At 46.1% G+C, this 22,448-nt stretch overlaps 1 long non-coding RNA gene across 1 annotated transcript in view; it reads right to left on the reverse strand.

Annotated features, from left to right (window-relative positions):
* Positions 1–231: 231 nt before the first annotated feature.
* Positions 232–22,448, reverse strand: part of LOC105604251 (uncharacterized) — a 61,678-nt gene continuing 39,461 nt past the window's right edge. Inside the window, exons 2-3 of the long non-coding RNA XR_001023689.5 lie at positions 1,671–1,896; positions 232–681 (exon numbers count right to left, since the gene is read on the reverse strand). This is a non-coding gene — a long non-coding RNA (uncharacterized LOC105604251). The remainder of the gene's footprint in view (positions 682–1,670; positions 1,897–22,448) is intronic.

Here is a 22,448-nt window from a genome sequence, read left to right on the forward strand (position 1 = left end):
TAATCATCAGAGCTGCCTGAAACCAAAAAGCCTATCTCAGGCAGAAGCAAGTCTCCTACCCTGAAGGAGTTCAAGCAGAAGATCCTCAAAATGAGACTACTATGGGAGCAGTGAAATCCTTGGCCTCTAGTATGATTTGCAGGCCCAAGGCCCTAAGAAGTTTCTCCCCAGAGGAGGATGATTTCAGGCACTTTCAAGAGGGTTATCTTGACTGAGGAAGTTAAAAAATGATTGAGGTTGGACTCAGTGATCTCTTATTATGGGAAGGGGCATTGAGGACAGAGACTTCCCTCCCCAAAGGGTGTCTCCACAGCGGTTCCAGCCTTATCCAAGGATCTCCTTTCCTCTACTGCCAAGGCCAAGGACTCTCCAGGGGATACACATCTTCTCACTGTCTTCTCAAAGATGAACATGGATCCAGCAAGGAGCAGGCAAAGGGAGGAAGATGACACAGTTTGTAGATATAGAACATTTGATGATATTCAAGCTATATCAAGTTATACCACATTTGATGATATATTGTCAGCCCCAACACCTTTGATGTGGAGGTTAAATCCTGGGTGGTCCCTAAGGGGATTGGCACCTCACTCATTGCTATGCCCCCTGTGTTGAGTGCAGAGACTGGTGAACAGAAGGCACATAGGAAGCATCTTTTTCTTTTTCTTCTTTCACCTTTCCTTCCTACACAGGAAATACAGAGAAGAAAGACAAAAATAATGCCCACATAAGTTAGACAACCCCAGTTGCTATTTTAATGACCATTTACCAGACAACTCTTTCTGCCTGTAAATAAACATAGACACAGGTACATAATATGACACAAACAGGATCAAATTCTATGTTCTGGTCTGTAATCTTCTCTTACATAAAAATATATGATAGATGTCATACTGTTCCAATGACTATAGAGCTATGTGATTGTTGTAATAACTGAAGCATATTCTACTGTATGATGTATTGAGTCAGTCTTCTGTTGATACACACTTAGGATATTTCTAGTTTTGCACTGTTTTAAACACACTGAGATGAATATATTTGTGGACAGATCTTTTCACATTTGTACGATTATCCCCTTAGGACAAGTTCTTAGAAATGAAAGTATTGGATCGAAAAAATACACATTTTACATTTGGGTATATATTATCAAACCACCTTCTCAAAAGGTTGTACCACTCCATATTCTTACCATAAGAGGGTATCATCAGTCCTTTACCGTTTGCTTAAATAAAAGGGCTCTTTCTTCAAAGGCAAAACAACAAAACCCCTAATTCTTCAGACCACTTTGTATGTGTGTGTGTGTGATTCAGAAGGTTTAAGTAAACCTTCTATACAAATGTGGTTGTGTATCTGTATGTGTTCTGTATACAGTCACTACCTCATAAGCTGAAGTCCTACATGAAAAGTTCTCTACCAAATCTTTCTCTGCCCCCTCAGTGCAGGGGACTCAATACATCATACAGGACTTCCCTGGTGGCTCAGACAGTAAAGCATCTGTCTACAATGTGGGAGACCCAGGTTCAGTCCCTGGATTGGGAAGATCCCCTGGAGAAGGAAATGGCAATCCACTCCAGTACTATTGCCTGGAAAATCCCATGGACAGAGGAGCCTGGTAGGCTACAGTCCTTGGGGTCGCAGAGTCGGACACAACTGAGCAACTTCACTTTACCTACTTCAGTGCAAGGATGAGGTCTGTTGCAGCCTTCCTGGCCCCAAGAATGTGCATCCACTGTCAGTCTTGCTGCTGTTCTTGTAGTCCCCTGGCCAAGGTTGTTAGGGAGAGAGTAGGAGGGATGCTCGACTGGGTTTGCTCATGGTGGGACTTCAAGTGTTAATTCAGACTCTCCTCAGAAGGTGTCTGACACCACAGCTGTGAAGCATAAAACTGGGTCTCCAGCTCTGTGTGGGGGAAACAGTGAACAGATTATCCCAAATCAATACATCTGAGTCAGTTGTGGATCATTCCAGGGGGCTCCACAGGTTAGGAAAAGGGGAGGATGACGCGGTTCAGGGTCTTCCTCCTTGTGGTGCCTACTTTACAGATCTCTCCACCATCCCTCTCTCCATATCAGCCCATGGTCAGTCTCCATCTCATATATATCACCCCTACACTCGCATATTCACATATAGTCCACAACCCATATACTTCCCTTAGAATTGTGCTCACATTCTCACAAAATTTGACTATAATAATTTTCACACCATTACACCCACATCCTTGCATACAATACATTCATAGAACTTGATGCTTATACACACCCACTTACATAAACACACCCAGTCACCCAATATTCATTCCCCCACAGTCTCACACTGTCATGCTTTGTCCTAAGGAAACCTAGTCACATGTCCCTCCTAGTTATTGTCATTTATATTATTGCAACCACAACTCTATACCCTACATCTCCACCCAACACTCCCCTTTCACACTCAGAGTCCCACAAAATTCACAGTCATACTCTCAGATCTTACTCAAAGTCTCTTGAACACATCCAGTTACCAGTCTTAGAATGTCTTAGCTCATCCAGTCTACCCATCTTATTTTACAGATGGGTTAACTGAAACCCTGAGAAAAAAAACTTGACTAAGGTCACACAATTAGTTAATGGAAAATCTGAGGGTGTCAATTCCGATCTCATGACTCCCACCCTAGTGCTCTTTCTCCAATGCCAGTGCCCCTCCCAGGTAGTCTCCATTCCAATCCCCTATGTCAGTCCCCAACACTGACTCTCAGCTCAGTTCAGTTCAGTCGCTCATTTGTCTCCAACTATTTGTTACCCCATGGACTGCAGCACGCCAGGCCTCCCTGTCCATCACCAACCCCTGGAGTTTACTCAAACTCATGTCCATTGAGTTGGTGATGCCATCCAACCATGTCATCCTCTGTCATCCCCTTCTCCTGCCTTCAATCTTTCCCAGCATCAGGGTCTTTTCAAATGAGTCAGTTCTTCACATCAGGTGGCCAAAGTATTGGAGTTTCAGCTTCAGCATCAGTCCTTCCAATGAGTATTCAGGACTGATTTCCTTTAGGATGGACTGGTTGGATCTCCTTGCAGTCCAAGGGACTCTCAAGAGTCTTTGCCAAAACCACAGTTCAAAAGCATCAATTCTTAGGCACTCAGCTTTCTTTATAGTCCAACTCTCACATCCATACATGACTACTGGAAAAACCATAGCTTTGACTAGACAGACCAACATTCAAATAAAACAGACAGCTCTTAAAGAGGCAGGCAGACAGGTGAATGGAACAAGTATGAATCTAGAATACAAAGAAGCTTGAATTGGAATATCAAATACCTTATGGGGTGATGACAGGGTTCAGAGAGAATGTATGTAAAGCACCTAGCACAGAGTAATAACTACTAACATTTATTGGACACTTACTATGTGCTAGGCACTATGCCAAGCACTTTATGCATTATCTCATTTAATTTTTACAGTCTCTTTAAGTGTGATTATCTCTTTATCACAGAAAAGGGAAGTGAGGCCTGGAGAGGTTAAATTGCTTGCCCAAGGTCACCCAACTAGTGGGATTTGAGATTATCCCTCTCTGACTCCAAGTCTGGCTTCCATGAATGATATTGTGCTTTTTTCTTTGATAACAAAGGTCTTTTTTTAAAAAAAAAACTGAATTCTTATTCTGTCCCAGATGCTGTGCTATATATACATAGTTTCTAGGTATCTTTATAGGTGAGAGAGACTGGGGCCTGGCAGGTGCTCAATATGACTTTATCATTATAGAGAGAAAGATTCCAGCTTCCAAATAAAATTTAGATCTGTTTTGTCACCAGATAAATTCTTCAGATCATATCATCTTTAGTGGATTTGATCATCTCCATTGATTAGTTCATTTCAAACCAACTCTCTTTTCTTGCTAATCTGTAATTCCTTGCATCTTCCACCCCAGGGCATCAAAGGAAGAGGGGTGCTGCTGTGACTACACACACAGTTCCTTACTTCCACCCACTAGATGAAGTCATACTCAGGTCTTGCATACACTATTAAGGCCACTGTGGTTTAAGCAATTACCAAGAACATTAGGGAGTAGAGTGAAAATACCTGGGTTCCAGTTCCATCCCTTAGTATAAGACCACAAGAAAATTACTTTCTCTGCCTCAGTTCCTTGCATCTGCGATACTGGAATAGCAAGTCTTCCCTCCCAGGATTGTTCTGAGTTTAAAGTGCTGTAATATATTATTATAGAAAATCTGGCATACAGTTGGCACTTAAAATTTGCCACACAGAGATCTCACACACAAAGAAACAACACCACCACTTATGTCAACCCAAGCAGAGATGGCCACACAAACTTGTAGACAGACTTGTATAACACACCAAGCTGTAGATCTGCTCAGATCTGCTAATGGTGAGCTGCCAGAGTGGTTGAGAGAAGGGACTCTTAAGTAATCTTGGGCAGGTCACTTAACAGCTCTTTTTAACCAAAAATTTAACAGTTAAAGAGGTTTTCTTGCCTTTCCTTCCCAGAAAGAGTTAACACACACACACATACACACACACAATGTCATTATCATATCTAAGAAAATTGTCAATAATTCCATAAATTATCAAATACTCAGTCTATATTCAAATTTTTTTTTTTACATTTTGCTTGTTCAGTAAGGAACTAAACAAGGTCCACCCACAATGTATTTTATTATTATCTCTCTCTTTCCCTTCTCTTTGAAGAACCTCAGTCATTTGCCCAGAAGAACATCTTAAGGAAAATTTTTCAAAATTTTCAAGCTTATTTTTAATGCACAAGTATTACATGAACATATTTTGAGTTATTAAAAGAAAAAATAATGGAAGAAATCAGACATGACAGATGGAGTGAAATTCTCCCCTAACCATCCCCAACTCCAGCTCTTTAACCTGTAGAAGTCTCAGTTTTCTCATCTTTAAAATGGGAAAATATTTCATTTTAAAGTTGCTGTGAGTATTAAATTATACAGAGTTTGGAAGCCCTTAGCTCAGTGCCTGGCTCCTGGTAATCTTTCTGTAACAGTCGCCTATAATGATTTTTAGTCATTGTTAACATCCCGGCAAACGCAGGAGAGACACCCAGCACTGCTTGCGATCAGCACCCTGGACAGAGGTGGCGGCGGCCAGCGCCCTCCCAGCCCAGCCTCTACCACCGCCTGCTAGAGGATCTGTAAATAAAGCCGCCTGGCTTCCGGCCCGCCTGGCACGCCGCTGAAGGGGAAAGAAATCCGGGATTTTCCAAGCCGCCTGCTTCGGCAATGCGTCTGGCAGAGACAATTACCCGGATACGCTCCGGCTGGCCTCCTCGAGGCCCCGGGTCATTTCAGACTGGGCCCCTGTCCTTGATCTATGGAAGCAGGACCAGGGGGGAGTTAGAACCGATGACTCAGTCTCCAGAGTTGCAGAATAGCCACAAGGGGAGGATCACGGAAATCGCCACGGGAGGCCCTAGGAGATCTTTGCCCGCCACACGGCCCCAGCAGGCGCCCACCACAGCCCCTGTTGTCCTCGGGAGTTGTTGGGGGCGGGTACTGGGATGGGGAGAGCGACCTCCGGAAGCCGGCCCAGGGCACAATTAGCAGGGAGCGGAGACGCCCGCGAAGGCTGATTTAATTAGGTGACAGGGTGCCAGGCAGGGATGCGGGGGAAGAGGGGGCGGTAGGGGAGAGCAGGGTCAAAACATTTTGTAAAAATCTGTTTCACAAACGCTGCTGCTCCCCTCGGGGCAGAGAGAGATTACAGAGTCTTTGGTGTCGATCAAGGCTGGAAAGAGGCGGCCAGGAGCGTGGGGGGATTGCCTCCTCCTCAGACTCTCCCTTTTGTCCAGCCCCCAAAACAGTCCCAGAAGGCAACAATTCTGCTGGGTTGTGGGCCACCGAAGGTGAGGGGTGACTTGAGAAGAAGGTCCCTATAAGAAGGAATGAAGTGCTATGGGTCTAATGCACCCTCCCCTCCAATGCTCACATGAACATCAGCAGTCGTTTCAGGAAGCATCTACTATCCAAATAAAGCTATCATTCGCTGAGCAGGTACTCTGCCTTTCCTAGCTGTCTGATCTTGGTTATTTATACTCTGTGCCTCAGTTTACTCATCTCCAAAAGAGTAAGAACACTTCTAGAATTGCTGTGAGAAGTAAAGGATTACATATGTAATAGTAAGCACTTAATAACTTCTTATTATTACTACCACTACTACTGCTACTGCTACTACTGTTTTATTACTCTTGGGTGCCAGGGTAGTTGTATGACATCCTGTGTCCCTAATCCTGCAGTGACTATATGCCATAGCTATGATTATCCCCATTTTACAGATGTGGAAAGTGAGACTCAGTTTAAGTAACTTGCTATGCCACTGACCTGATCAGGGACAGATCTAGGAACTGAATTCAGGACTGTGGTATTAAAGCCTGTACCTTTCCACCATCCCATTGCGGAGCTACCCCAGTCCCCTACCTGTGACCTTTTATCTCAGTTGACCTCACTGGACCCACCAACATAACCATGCATGCCTTGCCTCACCCTCCCTGGCACAACCAAGCCCATATCCAATAACCACATCTTTGTGTGGTGATGAGTAAAAGGAAGCATACAGCACACTCACACAGACATATATGCACATGTTGCCAGAGACAGTCATACATGATCACCCTCCCAGGTGGTGATCAGAAAGATCCTCCCATACTCACATCACTCAGAAGTGAAGCAACACTCACAGAGGTACCTACCTGGCTCTGATCACATACAGAGTACCCCAGCACAAGAGAAAAGGAATTACTGCCTAGAGAAAAAGTTACATCCAGCATCACAGGAGAGATACAGTAATGTACAAAATAAACAAAGTATGTAGACTTTCACATACAAATAAACCAAAATAGAAAGACATGAACAATTACATACATCATCACCTACACAGGAAGATAGTTTTTTGCAAGACACCATTTATACAAATATACACAAAAATACATGGTTACAATATATCTACCACCACACAGTCACACCATCAATAGAGCTGTATAGCTACACACCCACTATAACATACACAATACACTCATACCTGAGAGACTTAGCCAGACAGTATGACACAGAAAGAAAATCAATCATAACCCAGTTCATATAGACACACTCCTCAAACACACCTACACAGATCAGTGATGACACTAATCTCACAGGCACATGCACACACTTGGCTCACAAGCATACACACACTGAGTCTCTTCCCAAATCCTCTGGCCAGCTGGCTTCAAGCCAAGACTTTCCTGCCTCCTAAAGTCTTCGGGGCTTGGGGGTCAGTTGATTCCCTTTCTTTCCCTTCTCCCAGCTGAGCCCAGGACAGCAGGGACAAAGTCCTCCAGCATATAAGGGGAGGGTGTTTCTGGACAGCCAGTCTTGGGGATACATTGTCCAACACCATATCCATTCCAAGCAGGGGACAATCACTGGGTCTTGGGGGCAGTTCTCCCGTCTCCAAAATTCACTCCTACCACCATCCCAGCCTCAGGCCCCCAGCATCAGCTTTAGGGAAAGGGTAAATGGATTAATCAGTGACCTCCTTCCCTGGGGAAAAAGGACTCACTCCTCAAGTCTGTCCCCCACCTGTTGTCACCTACCTGTGCCAGGTGTTCAGTCTCAGCAGCTCAGAGCTCCAGCCCGGGCAAGGTCCCGGAGGCAAGTGGGTGGAGCCTGGTTCCATCCTCTGCACGCCCCCCCACCACCCCCACCCCGGTCCGGTTCCCTCTGCAGCTGCCCCCTCCAGCTCTAGGCCCCCTGGGCAGGCCCCTCCTTCCCGCCGCCTGCTCACCCAGTGCTGCATCTCTCCTCTGAAAACCAGACTAGGGACTGGGGGGAGGGGGAAACATCCCAGGAGAGGAAGTGGCATCTGATGGCCCCAGCACCAAACCTGGGGGGCTGCAGAGGGGAGGGAGGAGCAGGGAGGCTTCTCATTGTGTGAGGGAAATTTTATTTTTAACAGATGCTAAGGCAGATGGCGCAGAATTAACAGAAAATGGGAGAGGAAAGAGAGGAAGAACATTACTGACTCCGGAGAGAGTGGACATTAAAAAAATAAAGAATAAGGGAATGAAAACAAGTTTAAGTGCTCTCTCCGGGGGGGTGGGGGGAGGGGAGGGGAGTTGAGAGGCAGAGAGGGACGGAGCAGCGTGGTGATAACCAGAGGCGTGAAATTACAAAAGTAAAATTTGTGGGACTCGGGAGGGGCTGAGAAGGCCCCAGTTTCATTGCAAAACTCACTCAGAAATTACTGATGTGATGTTTGAGCTTTTATCATTAATAATAATCGAGAGGGGAGAAGAAGACAAAAGGACTCATGGGCTTGTTGGGGGTAGTTTTGAGGCACCAGGAGAGAAGGTGCTTGAGCCATGGGGGAGGGGTGAGAGAAGAGTCATCTCTGTGACAGAAAAACTCTGGGAAATACAGCAGAGACAGACAAATGGAGAGACAGAGGCAGAATTTTAAAAGAAGGAAGGAGAGGAAGCAAGAGGGAAAGGGAGAAAGAAGGGAAGCTGTAGGGGCTGGGGAGGAAGTGATTGACAGGAGATGCAGAGATAGCGATTGAGACAAAGAGACAATAAAGAACAGAGACAGAGGTGGGCAGAGGGAACCAGAAAGAAACAGTGCCAGAAACACAAACACACTCGTGGGCGAGGAAAGTAGCTTCAAAGATGAGAGAGTGGCGGTCCAAGTGCCAAAAGCAGGAGACCAAAGGAAGCAGGAGGGAGAGACAGAGGCAAAAGAGCAGAGGCCCAGACAGAGACAGGCAGGAAGAAAGAGGGAGAGGCTGGAAGAGGCAAAAGGAAGCCGAGAAAGAGCAGAAACTGAGACAGACTGTGAGAGACACAAAGAAGAGTCGGAGAGACAGAAGCAGGTTCACAGCATCAGGATGAAGAAAAGGTGAGATGGAGAAAGGGAGAAAGAAAGACTGGGCGAGAGGCAGAGAGGGACAGAGATACAGAGAGGCTGTGGGGGAGATGACAGAGAGGGCAGGAAGGGAGGAAGGGATGGGAGACAAAGAGGAATGGCCGTTTATCTCTCCTCCCAAATTAATTGAGGCTACATCAGCCTGAGCCACTAAAACGGAGCGATTATGAATGGGTTAGTCACAGGTGGAGTTAAAGGCCTTCAGAGGGATATTAGCCAAAATTGAGTGGCTTTTAATTTCTTTCTAACGAGAGACTGTGGCTGGGGAACCAGGCACCGCCTCCACTCAGCTCCACTGCTAAACACGGCGTGGGGGTGGCCGGGGCCACTCGCCACCTGACCTGTGTGGCACAGGCAGCCAAGTGGAAATGGCCATGCCTGAAACATGCCTGAACATGCTTGCAACATGCCTACAACATTGCTGTGACGTGGGACACAATGGTGGGTAGCCCAGTGGAGGGCTGGTAGAGAGGGGAGGAGGGGTCAGAGTCCCTGAAAGTGGCCAGGCCAGGGGGCATGGGGCAGGGTTGAGCAGTCTGGGATCAGAGGAGGGTGGGAGGGGCAGGTAGATAACACACTGAAAAGACTTGCCTTTGCCACAGGATCTCCAGTGATCCCTAACCCCGCTTTAGGAAGATACGTGCTCCAGGACTGCTTTTCTCCACTGTGGAGAAACCAAGGCTCCGAGATAAAAAGAACTATTGCATTAAAAACAAAAAACAAAAAACTATTGCCAGTTTACACTTGAGTGACAGTGATGACCTGAACCTTAGAAGATGAATGGTGAGGTGGAGAGAGCACTGAAACCTGAGTCCGGAGACCTGGATATGAGTCCCAACTCCCTTCCTGACTCCTGGCAGAACCCTGAGCATTGCGTCTCTTGCTGGGCCTCAGTTACCTCATCAACAAAATGAGAGAGCTAAAGCCTCATAATCGCTTCCAGCTCCAGTATACTATGACGTCTGAGGTTTTATCCCAGGTTCTCTGCTATGTGCTTGGGGTTCAGGGGATAAGGTGTGTAACTCAGCGAGCATCTATGACCATAAGCTACGCAAACTGAATTTAGGGTCCCTGGCCCAGCAGGGTATAAATCAGTACGTATAGTGAGTTTCAGGTAGTGGGTGAGCAGATGGATGAATGTCTGGATGGTGAGGCCAGAGAAGAGGGTAAACTGGTGTGGCCTAGGGAGGTCCAGCAAGTAGGTGGATTGAGGGGGGGCTCATGAATGGTGGATAGAGTGGAAGGGTAGAGGGTGCTCCTAGGGAGGACACCAGGAACAAACGTGCCACCCTGGTTTGAGTTATATACATGAGTATATGGTGGGCAAGAGGGAGGGGGAACAGAGGGGAAATGGTGGGCCATGCTCACTCAGGGCTATGAGACTTGAGTGAGAAGTTGGACCTCAATCCTGTAGGCATAGGGTGGAGGGCATATGGGGGTTTCTGAACAAGGGCAGATGAGTGTTTGGAAATCTGGGGTATCTGGGGAAGGTCACTATGGAACAGGACTGGGAAATGAACATGGAAACAAGTGAGTAGGGAGGGGCTGATGTGATAGGGTGGGTGAACCCCAGGGAAGAGGAGAGAAAGGATCAGATAGGAAAGTGATGGCAGAATGTGACATGGTTTGGGGGCTGAGGGTAAGACAGGAGTTAAACGATGACCTTGGGGTGTTGAGGCCAGCTCTTTGTAGAACACTGGTGCCAATAACAAGGTGGGCAACGCTGGATGGGCGCTGAGACAGACACGGAGATGTTGGTTTCCATCCAACAGAGCAGAAAGAGGTGGCCGCGAGACAGTGCGGTCCAGTGGAAAGAGCATGCATCTGTGATAGCCAATGTTTTGTCTGTCTTAGCCACTAATTAATTATAAGACCTTGGGCAAGACACTCCCCATGTCAGGGCCTCAGTTTGTCCATCCCTAAAATGGATGTGGGGGTTGGTCTGGGTTTTTTTAAGTTTCCCTCTGTGTGGAGAGTTCCGAGCCTCAGAGACAAAGCTGGGACAGAGACTGGTAGGGAAACAGAGACAGGGACTGGAAAAGGAACTGGCCATAATCCTCCCTGCCCTCGGGTCCCCACAGCCAACAGCTGCGCCCCCTCCCCCTTGAAACTCCATTAACACTCAATTAGAGGGCCTGATGGGCTCAAGCCAGGGAGCCCCACCCCACCTCCTACACACAGTCCCCATTCCAGGGTTCCTCTGATGGGCCCCTGGGGAGAAGACTTCACTCAAATTTATGACTAACTCCAGCGGCTGCCTTGCCAGCCTCTCCTGCCTTCTCTCTCTTCTTTCTCCCAGGGTGGAGCCCAGAGGGTTGGGTGAGGCTGGGTGAGGGGGGCAGAGCCCACGATGGAGGCTCCAAGATGAAAGGGAGCAGGCCCTGGAGCAGAGGAAGTGGGAGGGGAGAAGTGAGGAAGCGCCGTGAGAGTGTATGAGAGAGAAAAATGACAGGCCCTGAATATTGGGCGCCCTCACTTTAAATCAAGATAAAAGACTGAAGTGGAAAATGAGAGTCCAGAGAAACCCCGGACGGCTCGGGGCGCTAATGGAAACACATGGCTGCCGGCTGCGGGCTTGTCAGCTTCCCCCGGCGCTGCCATTCCCGTCTGATAATCCGGCCTGCCATAAAATTAGACTAGCAAATACCTCCTGACAAAGATGCATGTTTCTCTCTATTGTGCCATCATAAAAAAAACTCCGCTGGTGACTCGGGGAGCCGCAAACTTCAATTTAAATTTACAGTGCTGCGGAAGGAAAGTGATATGCACTCAAAAATTTTAATAACCTATTAAGTTACGACTTCAATTTCATTTTATGAATATTTTCCTTGGGGAGCACGGCTATCACAGAGAAAGATAGAAATTTAAAAAAGATAAATAGTGCCATTAATCTCCAACATTTCTCTTCCATTATCCTTGAAAATTAGGAGTTATTTTTGTTCAGATCTTCATGTAATTAGCTCCCTCCACTTGATTCACTAGCCAGAAAATGACCATGTTCAGAAAATTAAAAATTTGTCATTAAGTGGAATTTAACATAATATCATTTATCTTTATCTATTCCCCAGCTGACAGCAGGAAGCCTTGGCTGCCGTACCGGCTGGTGTGTCAGAGCGGGGAGGGACTGCTCAGAGAGAGATACTGGGGGAGACAGAGATAGAGGCGGACGGAGGGAGAGAAGGCCATCCCAGAGGTGGCCAGAACTAGAGTGAGAAGGGACGGGAAGGCCTTGGGAGCTGAGTGTCAACCACCATGGGGAGGCAGAGGTGGCTGAGGGTGGGTGAGGAGGAAGGGAGGCTGAGGTGTGGGCAGGGACTTGGGTGTGGGCCCAGGACCAGGGCAGATGGAGAAGCTAGGGGTACGAGAGGAAAGCCTGAGGGGGACGCCAGTGGCAGTAGTCAAAAGTAGGAGGTGGCTGGTCGGTGGAGCTGTGGTAAGGACGTGACCTGCGAGGACAGAAGCCCAGCAGAATTTAAGGAACTTCTGGAAAAGAGGGGACTGGAGGTGGAGTGGGAAAGTCCAGGGATCACTGCCCTCCTCATGGCAGGGATAACTAGATGCCATCACCCTAACCACCATCTGGCTTCAAGAGAAGACAGAGTGACAAAAAGAGACGGTCAGAGAGGAAGTGAGAAAGTGATGAGAGCCAAGAGGTGGAGATGGAGCAAGGCCCCAAGTCAGGGAGACTGAGATGGAGAAGATGGGAAGCAGCCAACAGACTGAGAGCAGGGCCACGAAGCCTCCGGGTTAGAAGCCCCCAGACAAGCCCTTGGACTTCTCTCAAGGGCCGCTCTGCCCTCCCCCTCCCCCGAATAGCCCCCACCCTAGTCCCCTCAAGTCAGAAATCATCCAATAAACCATTCAAACCTAGTCCTGGGTGGAGAGAGCTGTGGCCGAGCCTGAGAGACTGAGAATTGGATAAAGGGATTAAACAGCAGCACATTAGTGAGAGATTTAGAGTGTAATAAACCCATTTCATAATAATATGTGCGTTGGGGCCAGCGATCCATCATCGCAGGAGCCTGTCCGTGGCGGGGGGAGCACTGACCTGCAGGGAGGGGACCCGGATGGATGGCTAAGGAATTTTCTCAGGGTCTCAGGATATGGGCAAGGGGTGCAGACTGGCCCGTGGGACCAGGAGGGAGGCACCAGGATTCTGAAGCCACCTTTGGCTCAAAAAGCCATAGAGATCATTGATGGGGGTACAGCAGGGGAAGCTGGGAAGAGGCCTGGGGCCTGACAGCCTGTCCTGTCCTCCCAGCCCAGAACCCTGGCAGTAGGGTAGAAGGATTCTCATGGAGGGCTTGGGGTGGGGCCGGGGGCGTGCATCCACAAACTGCAGAGTCCACAGCTCACAGCCAGGACTCAGCCAGCAAAAGATTCCCAAATAAGCCACTCCTTCCATTCTGGTTTTGTCACTTATTGGCTATCTGACCTTGGCAAGTGACTTCACCTCTCTGAACCTCAGTTTCCCATCTGCCCAATGCAGATAATTGGGACAGGAGTGTTATGAGAGTCACCTGAGATAATGGGTTGGCAATTGTTCTATAAAGTAGAAACTCTTGAGGAAACATTTTATTATTCCTGTGACTCCCCCACATGTGGCTGCCTACCCACATGCTTCCTTGGGATGTCTTTCAGCTTGCTTATTGTCAAGGAGAGCTTCATCTCGCAGATGGGACTCTGAGCTTATTCGAGGACCAGTAAGAAATGCTGTGCTTATTATATGATTGACTCTTTAATCTGACATATTAATAGGCAAAGGAAAACAGTTTCCTGCTGTTTATCTCCATTGAGGAAACCTGTATTGGCAACTGGAAAACGAACTTTTCCTTGGAAAAGGGATTGAGCAATAGGAATGGACCCATTAGATCTCAGTTGTCAGTCAAAATATTGCGAGGTCAGTAGGGACTAGTAGTAGGAAGACCTGGAGATGCTTAGCACAAACAAGGATGCCTTCCTAAGGAGAGAAATGCCTGGGAGGGTGCCTGCCACCTTGTCTTCCTTCCCTGACCCCTCAGCTCCCACTCACCAGGGCACTGATGATCTCCCGATTAAAGAAAGAAGTTCCAATGGCTTCTTATAGGTTTGCAATCCAGCTCCATTATTTAATAGCTTGGTAAATTACTTATTCAGTCTGAGCTTCAGTTTCATCATCTGTCAAACAGAAACGATAAAAGGACGTACCGCATAGCACCGTCACAAGTCAACGAGATGAAACGAGCCAAGAGTGTAGCACACGGTACACAGTAGGCCTTTGATAAATAATGGCGTGATTGTTTGCTCCTGCTTTTCTTCTTCTTGATCACAAATCCTCAAAAATCCAATAAATAATGGATTACAAGACATTAAATGATACAATACTGCTTACAAAATGACTCAAAGCTCCTCTGTCAGGTTCTTGAGACCCCTGTTGCTAGAACCCAGATGCTCCATCTACCCTTCCTCACGTGGAAGAATGTCATCTGATGGAGGCGTTTTCAATCTGGGGTCCACGAAACCTAAGTTCCTTTGAGGTATTTAGAGGGTCCACAGAGTTTTGATTTCAGTTTTGTTTAAGAATAAACTCTTTGAAACTTCAATTACAGATCACACGTTCACAGAAGTGTTATGAGTTGAATTTTAACACATTAGAGAATGTGCGTGCTAACCGACATGTTTTCCCTCCAATGTCTAAAGAGCTAAAACGTGAGCCTTCATAACATGTGCTGGGAAAATACTCTCTTTCCCAGTTTTATCGATTGAGTTTGTTTGAAAAGGAGGACAGGAGGCACTCTACTAAAAAGAAATTTTTGAAATCATTAGTAAGTGATTAGTAAAGTGGAAAGAGTCACATTAGTAAAGTAGAAAGAGTCACAAAAACCTAGGTTCCAGTCCCAAGTTTCTGAAGTACTTTGGGCCTGTTTCCTCATATATGTATGTGTGTGTGTATATATATGTGTGTGTGTGTGTGTATACATGGACACATAGGATTGACATTAGGCTTAAGTAAAAAATATATATATATATATTTTATATATATATAAGGGACTTCCCTGGTGGTCCAGTGGTTAAGACTCCACACTTTCAATGCAGGGGTCAAGGATTCAATCCCTGGTTGGGGAAGTAAGATTTCACAGGCCATGCAGTGCAGAAAAAAAAAAAATCCTCATATTGTACTTGACAGAACTTTGGTAATATCAAGTGAATGCTTATTAACTATACACTAGGCCCTGAACTGAGAGTTTGCACTTATCACTGCATTTCCTCCTTGTACCAACACTGGAAAAGAATCTTTACCATTAATCTCATTTACAGATGAGGACCCTGAGGCTTAAGTAATTTGCCAAAGGTCACAAAACCATAAGCTGTGGAATTAGGTTTTAAACCTAGGCAGCTGAACACTAGATCCTTCCTTTTTAAAAACAGTGAGCAATTACTAAGTACCAGCCAAAGTTCTAAGTCCTTTTACATGTTTTATTCATACAATCCTCACAGTTACCATGGCAAACGGTATATCTCACAAGTCTTGTGCAATGTGACTTTCACATGAAGTGAAGTCTATTTCCCCTCCCGTTGAATCTGGGCTGGCCATGTGATTTATTTGACCAATAGGCTTTGACAGAAGTGACACTTTGTGACCACTGGGCTGAGGTCTTGAAAAATCTTGCAGTTCCATAATCACTCTTTGGAAGTCAGCTACCATGTAAAAAAAGTCTGAACTATCCTGCTGGAGAGGCCAGTGAAGGGACGGAGGCCCTGTGGGATGAGAGGCCCCCTATTGTTCAGTTGCTCAGTCGTGTCTGACTCTTTGTGACCCCATGGACTACAGCACTCCAGCCTTCCCTGTCCTTCACTATCTCCCGGAGTTTGTTCAGACTCATGTCCATTGAGTCAGTGACACTATCTAACCATCTCATCCTCTGTGCCCCTCTTCTCCTCTTGCCCTTAATCTTTCCCAGTCTTAGAGTCCTTTCCGGTGAGTCAGCTCTTGACATCAGGGAGCCAAAGTATTGGAGCTACAGCTTCAGCATCAATCCTTCCAATGAATATTCAGGGTTGATTTCCTTTAGGATTGACTGGTTTGATCTCCTTGCGGTCCAGAGGACTCTCAAGAGTCTTCTCCAGTACCACAGTTTGAAAGGCCCCTGGAGGAGAACTCAGGCCTTCCAACCAATCACCAACATCAAGCATCAGATGTGTTAGTGAGGCCAACTTAGATGCTGTGATTCCAGCTGAGTTTCCAGATAAATGAAGCTACAAGAGTGAACTCAGCAGCACCACGGAGAGCAGAAGAACCTTCCATCATGAAAAAAAATTTTTTTAATCATTTCTGTTTACAGCCACTAAGATCTGGTGTGGTTTGTCATATGGCAGTAGATAGCTGAAACAAATAAGGTGTATACTACTGTTTCCTTATTTTACAAATGAGAAAAATGAGGCAGAGCGGGGTTAAATAAATGACATAGGATTAAGCCACTAATGAGTGACAAAGCCAAAGCTTGAACTGAGGCACTCTGAGTCCAGAGACCACAGGAATAACCACTATGGTGTGAGAAGCTGGAAAAGGGCCCCTCAGATGAGTCCTCACCCTAATCCCCAGAACCCACGAACATGGTAAAAGGGCCTTTGCAGATGTGATTATGTTAACAGTCGTGCAATCAGGAGATTATCCTGGATCATTTGAGTGGGCCCAGTGTAATCACAAGGACCCTCATAAGAGGGAAACATTGGGGTCAAAGTCAGAGAAAATGGTGAGGGGAGGCAGGCCCATGAACCAAGGAATGAGGACAGCCTTTAGAAGCTGGAAAAGACAAGGAAAGAGATTCTCCCCCAGAGCATACAGGAGGAACCGGCTCCATCAACACCTTGAATTTAGCCCAGTGAGACTTGTTTTGGACTTTTGATCTCTGGAGATAATAAAAGGGTGTTATTTTAAGCCGCTAAACACTAGAAAAGTAATACGGAGGGCCTCTCCCATTTTAAAGAAGCTGGATCCTTCCCATAGACAACAGCTAGACCAGTCTCCTTGTGATCTCCCATCATGCTTCATGCCTTTGTGCTTCTCTGGTTCATCAGAAAAATCTCGTTTCTCCTCATCTATTTAAGTAATTTCTACCCACTTCTTCCAGGAAGTCTTCTCTGATCATCCTGGATCACACTGCTCTGTCTTATCTCTACAGCACTTGATGTTTTGCACCTTCTCATTCAGCACTAATATCGGTGCTAATGTGTTGGCGGGCAGCCCAGTGACATTTTTATGAGTGTGAATCATCGAATCCGAGGACATAAGGCTGTAAAGGCCCTTAGAGAGTCTATCCCTTCATTTTATGGATGATGAAACTGAGACCTGAGGAAGGGAAAAAAGTCACTTATCCAAAGTCACATAGCTAGGGCTTAAAGACAGTCTTCTGACTTCAAATTCATAAGCTCATTCATTCAGTAAATACTTATCGAGCCCTCGTGATGGGCCCAGCATTGAGGCAGGTGCTGGGAATCATTGACAATCATAAGGAGATAAGGTCTCTGCTCTCACAGGGGGGGTCTGATTTGGAGAAAAACAAACATTTATACAATAACCACACAGATATATCATCACTCACCATGATAAGTGCTAGGAAAGAAAGTTCCATAAAATGAGTTGTGGAAATGCAAAACACAGGGAACTATTCTAAACTGGAAAACCAGGGAAGCCTTCTCTGAAGAGGCAACCATCGAGCAGAGATGTGAATAATGGTGAGTAGAATTAACTAGATCTTTCTAGAGGTAGAGCAAAGGAGAAAAGTGTTTTAGGCTGCAGAATGGTGTGTACAAAGGCCCTGGGGCAGTGAGGAGCAGAAGAAGAGGAAAAAAGAAGGCCAGGATGCCAGGAGAGTCAGAGTGACAGGAAGAGAAAGCTGAGGTTGGAGGAGTCCACTGAGTCAGATCACCAGAGCCCAGGAGGCTATGGTGAGGTTTTGATCTTAATCTCAATGGCAGTGAGAAGCCAAAGGAAGATTTTAGGCAGGGCAGTGACATGATCATATTGGAATTTTATGGTGTTTTCCCCCGCCAGGGCCTTCCCTTCTCTCTATAGACATGTTAGAGATCATTATTACAGGGAGTTTTATGCCACCCTCCATTCCACTCCATGCCTAGCCTTGTACGAAGCAGGTGCTCCATAAATATGTGTTGATTAACCTCTCAGCAGCATGTGACACTGTGGATCATTCCCTCCTTGTTCTCAGGCTTCTGCGCGGCTGCTTGCTCAGGCTTCTCTCAATCCTCTGACCACTCCACCCTCCCACCACCCCATTTTAAATATTTCTCGTTGTTTTGTCTTCATCCTCTTTCTTCTTTGCCTGCACTCTCCCCCTTGGTCATCCTGTTGCCTCCCACAGTACTGATCTCTCCCTTCTGAGCAGAATTTAAGTTCCACGACGGTTGGGATTTTGTCTGTCTCATCACTGTTGCATCCCCAGGGCTTGGCACAGTGCCTGGCACCCAGCAGGCACCCAGTAAATTATTTGGTGGTGGGATATACTGTAAGATTCTGTTAATATGAAGCTCAAGAGCACACAGAATGACACTACTACAGTGATCAGTGTCAGAAGAGTGGCTGCCTATGGGGAGAGAGTGACTGAATAGGAGCGCAAGGGAACGCATAGGGACTAGAAATCTTGATCTGAGGGAGGCAGCACATGAATTTGCATATGTAAAAGCTCACTGAGCTCTAAGCCTAAGCTTTATTGTATGTCTGGTATAACTCAACAAAAAGGAGAAACAACTGCAATACCACCTTCTCCTGAGAGGGAACCCCTAATTTCTAACTGCTCTGTCTGCACACCTGGATGTCTACCTCATGGTCTTTCCCAGCCTCCCACATCAGCTCTCCTCCTGTTCCCCTTCCCAGTGTGGTCACCACTGTGCTCCCAATCATTTAGTTTCCAAACCTTAGCACCATCTTGTTCCCATACCACCCCTTTGTCTATCCGGCCTCACCTAGCTTTCCAAAGCATGTAAACACAAGGGGTTCCATGGTTACACAACATTTTAAGATGGCCCCATGACTTTCACTCACTAATGTTACTCCTGTGTTGCTGTTATAGGGCAAAAGGGAGACTAAGTGTTTAGGGGATGCTAATCTAATCACAGAACTCTTTAACGTCGAAGAACTTTCTGAGTTTAAAATTTTGCTGCTAGCTGGAGAGGAAGTCAGAGGTATTAAAAGCACAAGAACGATGCACTGTTGCTGCCTCTGAAGATGTAGTGGCTTCATGCAAGGTGAGTGCTTCAGGAACTAAGAGTGAATCTCAGCTAACAGCCAGTAAGAAAACAGGAAGTCTTACAACCACAAGGAACTGAATTCTGCCAACATGAGTGTGCATGGAAACAGATTCTTTCCCAGAGCCTCCAGATAAGAACCTAGACTAGCTGACACATTGATTTCAGCTTTCTCACTCTAAAAAAGAAACCAATCCAACTCACTTGGACTTTGATCTATACGACTGTGAGATCTTAAAGTGGAGGTTGTTTTAAATCACTAAGTGTACAGTAAATTGTTTCAGCAGCAATAGGGAATAATACCTACTTAAATCCCAACTGTTCACAGCAGCCTTTGTTGTCATTCCTTCCCTTCCAGCATTTTGATCTTACTATGGCTCAGACTCTCTGACCTCAACTGAAATACTGCTACTCAACTGAAATACTAACCTCTGGGCCCCTCTCCTCAACCCATCTGTCCAACTCACTGCCACCAGATTAATTTTCCAAAGTTACAACCCTGATTACATCCTTCTTTTGCTCAAAAAGCTTCCATGACAGTAGAGCCTGTTCATTACACTCTGAAAACTAGAACGTAGGGTATAAGGCCCAGTTCCACCTCTAAGTAGCAGGTGCATGGGTGTGTGTGTGTGTGTGTGTGTGTGTGTGCATGCACGCTAAGTCGCTTCAGTCGTGTCCTACTCTTTCCAACCCTATGGACTGTAGCCTACCAGGCTCCTCTGTCCGTGGGATCTTCCAGGCAAGAATACTAGAGTGGGTTGCCATGCCTTCCTTCAGGGGATCTTCCTGACCCAGGGGCTGAACTTGCATCTCCTGTGAGTCCTGCATTGCAGGCGGATTCTTTACCATTGAGCCACCAGGGAAGTCTGTCAGGTAGCAGGTAACCCAGATCAAATTGCTTAACTTCAAGGCTTCCCTGACAGCTCAGTGGTGAAGAATCTGCCAGGCAATACAGGAGACACAGATTCACACCCTGGTCTAGGAAGATCCCACAAACCTCAGAGCAACTAAGCCGGTGAGCAACAACTACTGACCCCATGTGCCTAGAGCCCATGTTCTGCAACAAGAGAAGCTATCACAATAAGAAGACCACGCACTGGAACTAGAGTAGTCCCCGCCTGCCATAACTAGAGAAAAGCTGCTGCAGCAATGAAGACTCAGCAGAGCCAAAATAAAATTTTTTTAAAAAACTTTAAAAATCGCTTAACTTTGTCCATAACTTGGGCATAAGAGCACCATCCTCATAGGGTAGCTGCAAGGATTAAATGAGACATGCATGTGAAAACTACTTCACTCTATGGATCAAAGACTACCGAAAACTCCAGGTGGCCAAGTGATTAAACTTTTCATCTTGGCCTTGCATTCACATCTCACAGGCTATGCACACACACACATATACACATGATCTCTCCAGCCTTTTCTCCCACTCCTATTCTGTTAGCCCCACCCTTTTCCTTCCATCTTCATCATCACTCCCCTCTGATACATTATCACCTTCTATTCTGAGTGGTCTCCTCATATTCACTGACCTCCATTTCTCTGCAGCCAGCAGGGACTGCTGAAAACACAAGCCTGACCCTGTCACTTGTAGGTTTAAATCCTTCCATGGCTCCTCATTGCTTTTAATATATAAATCCAAAATTCTTCCCACAACTGGGAAGGCCCTGGACAGCCTGGCATACCAACATCTCCAGCCCCCTTCCCTTGCTTTCTGCCCTTGTCTTTCATACTCACTAGGCTCCTGCTGACACTGGGTAACCCACCATGCTGTTCCCTCTTCCTGGAACACTACTCTCTTTCCTCTTTGCCTACCTGACACCTATTTGTCCTTCCAATCTGTAATTTAGTAGGCACTTCCTCTACAAAGCCTTCCCTGACCTCCCTGGTAAGGCCAAACCTCTCTATTAGAAGCTGCAAAGGCCTGCTTCTTTGTAGATTTTCTCGTAAAAAAAAAAAAAAAAAAAAAAGTAACTTGGACTTCCCTGCCAGTCCAGGGGTTAAGACTTCTCCTTCCAATGTACAGGGTACAGGTTCAATCCCTGGTCAAGGAGCTAAGATCCCACATACCTCCTGGCCAAAAACAGAAAACAGAAGCAATATTGTAACAAATTCAAAAAAGACTTTAAAAATGATCCACATCAAAAAATCTTAAAAAAAATAAAAAAAAGAGGTAAGACTTCCCTGGTGGTACAGTGGGTGAGAATCTGCCTGTCGATGCAGGGGACATGGGTTCGATCCCTGGTCCGGGAAGATCACACATGCCGTAGAACAACAAAGCCCGGGCACCACAATACTGAGCCTGTGTGCTGCAACTACTGAAGCCCATGTGCCTACAACCCGAGAGAAGCCACCGCAATGAGAACTCAGCACACTGCAACAAACAGTAGCCCCTGCTGTCTGCAACTAGCAAAAGCCCACGCACAGCAACAAAGACTCAGTGGAACCAAAAATAATAATAACAAAAAGGTAACTCATACCTCTTCCTTGTGGTGTGGGACTGTTTCTGTTTCTGATCACCATCATGCCCAAAGGGCAGAGCTGTGCCTGGCCCAGAATCTGACCTCAATAAATGCATGTCAAATGAGTGAGTGAAAGAATCAAGTATAATCTGCACAACGGGGTTGATTTTCCCACAGACGCTTTCTCGTCCACACCTTTACTCACTCATGTCCCTCCACTTGATATACTTTCTTGCCAGCTCTGCTTCCTGAGAATCCAACCCACCCCTGGAAAGTTCTCCCAAGTAATCTTGCCCAATACATGAGCCTGCAGAGGCTTCCACCCCCATCCCTTCCCCATCCCCATCATAAGCATCTAAGTTTGTATGACTCCTTTCTGATTGTGAAAATAATGTGTGCACATTGTAGACATTTTAGATAACATAGATAATGCAGAAAATATAAAAGAAAAAATAAAAACTTTTCAAATACTACTCCCCAGTGGTAGTTGCTGCTTTTATTGTAGAGTATATCCACTCTTCTTCTCATATATAATCATGGAAAATATTTAAACTTCACACAAAATCTCATTTTAAAAAAAGAGATCAGATAAATTCAACAGCTTGCTCAAGATCACACAGAACCAGTTAAAAAAAAAAAAAAAAGACCAAGATGGAGAGATAAGCCTCCAGCTTCCCCAGCTCAGGGCCCCTCACTCTCACCATCCTTCCTGGCCCTTTTCCCTCTCCCTCTCCTCCTATTCCTCTTACATCAGAGCTTTCTCCCTTCACTTGTTGGGACTGACATGTACACACTGCTGTATTTGAAACAGATAACCAACAAGGACCAACTGTTT

This window comes from Ovis aries, chromosome 22, assembly GCF_016772045.2.
Source record: "Ovis aries strain OAR_USU_Benz2616 breed Rambouillet chromosome 22, ARS-UI_Ramb_v3.0, whole genome shotgun sequence".
NCBI classification, from domain to species: Eukaryota; Metazoa; Chordata; class Mammalia; order Artiodactyla; family Bovidae; genus Ovis; species Ovis aries.